The following is a 1,856-nucleotide window of genomic DNA, read 5'->3' as shown; positions in this document are numbered from 1 at the left end:
AATTTGCGAATCAACGTCGTTGATGATATTAGTGTGGCTGCGCGTCCGCGTCACGTTGCCTGTAACGACAGGCTCGCTTGCTTACTCTAAGCTTGTGTTGGCCAGTGCATGTAGATAGATGACACGGTAGCTACCAACACTGGCCAATGATGAAACGTGCGTGTGTGCGCGCAACGCGAGCTCACGTCGGCTAATGTGTGACGAGCACGTGGTATTATGTCACTGATGCGGATACGCAAATGTACGTATTTTCGAGGGAAGCGTTGGGCGGGGCGGTGGTGGGAACGAGGGAGGCAGGGAGGGGGTATTGGAGTATAGGGCGAGGAGAGAGAGAGAGAGAGAGAGAGAGAGAGAGAGAGAGAGAGAGAGAGGCGTTGGAAAAACGCGCGAGCGCGAGTGCAAAATTTATGCGCGCTCCACACGTATCGCCACGACGGAGCAGTGTGCGTATGCGCACGCTCGTGCGCAATATTTACGTACGTTGGCTAGCGGCCGTTGCTTTTCTGCGTTCTTCTTTTTCTTTCTGCGCTGTATATATAGCGCCTCCGCATACTGGGAGTCACGCCGCGGAACTTATAACAAGAGCCTTATCGACTTCATTGTAGATTGGCAGCAAGGAATCGCTTTTCGAAGGCATTTCTCTTATTTTTAGCTCGGCCGCGCTAAGACGAGCGTACAGCCTCGTGCGTCGCTATCGGGTCAGGTCGGGAAAGGGATCACCCGGATCCTCGGAGTGATGCGAAAACGAGGACGAGGAAGCGCGCCGATGATATGGATCAGGCGCGTATCGTACGTACGAGCGATACGAACTCGCTCGCGACGAGATGTGCATTATTGTTTTATCGGCTGGAAGGCACGCGTAACGAGTACGAGGAGTAGAGTATGTCGCTCGTTATGCAATGCCGGGCGATTAGATTAATTTCAGTAAGGGACGCTCGAGTCCTGCCCCTCCCACGCAAGCTGGCCCTCCTCCGTCGCTGCCACGAGCTTAGTCGCGCTGCTCGTACGAAATTTGGAGCGGCTGAGAAAAAGGAGGAGGGGGCATGCGTATCGTCTACTAATCATACTCGCCGTCCGGGGCAAAGTGCAAAAGTAATTTCCCCATCCCCCCTGTACGCGGAAAGCCCTTTTTCTCAAACACGCGCACATTTTCAAATCACGGACTCGGTCTCTTCCGCCGCCGCCCCCCTGTGCCCCCCGACCGCTCCGCGCCCACTGCCCCTGCGTCGCACTTTTTTCCGGTCCACCGGCCACCTCTCTCTCTCTCTCTCTCTCTCTCTCTCTCTCTCTCTCTCTCTCTCTCCATCTCTCTCGCTCGCGCATTCTCACGCTTCGCACGTCCGTGTGGCCGCCCCTCCCTCGCAGCACCCACCGTCATAGCCCTCATCCCACACCACCTCCTGCTTCTACCGCGCGCTCAACCTCCATCCTCCCCTGGCACCCCCTACCTTACCGACGAGCGACCATTGCCGCGTGTGTACTGCGCATATACAGAGGCTACACGCGCGCTTGAGTGGGTGAACGTGGAACGAGACGGGTGGAAAGGGGTACGAGTGGGCACGGTGGAGGCGGAGGAGGCAATGGCGGAGGAGGAGGTAGATGAGGAGGAGGTGGCGGCGGAGGAGGAGGAGGTGTCGGAGAAGGAGGAGGTTAAGAAGGAGGGAGAAGAAACTCCATCGTCTCGTCTCGGTCTCGCCCGAGGTTTTCCTCGCTTCGCGCACGCTCCCTCCGACTCTCCCTTTATCCCTCCCCGCCAGCGCGTCGCCACGACCTTTCCGAATTTACTCCGTCTTTGTCCTGCGTCGCGACGCTTCCTCGCGCTCCCTCTCTCGCTCACTCTCTTGCTCATTCGCTTA

The sequence above is a fragment of the Ceratosolen solmsi genome, unplaced genomic scaffold (genome assembly GCF_000503995.2).
Source record: "Ceratosolen solmsi marchali unplaced genomic scaffold, CerSol_1.0 scaffold61, whole genome shotgun sequence".
NCBI classification, from domain to species: domain Eukaryota; kingdom Metazoa; phylum Arthropoda; class Insecta; order Hymenoptera; family Agaonidae; genus Ceratosolen; species Ceratosolen solmsi.
The sequence above is the reverse complement of the archived record's forward strand: the minus strand, read 5'-3'. Positions refer to the sequence as shown.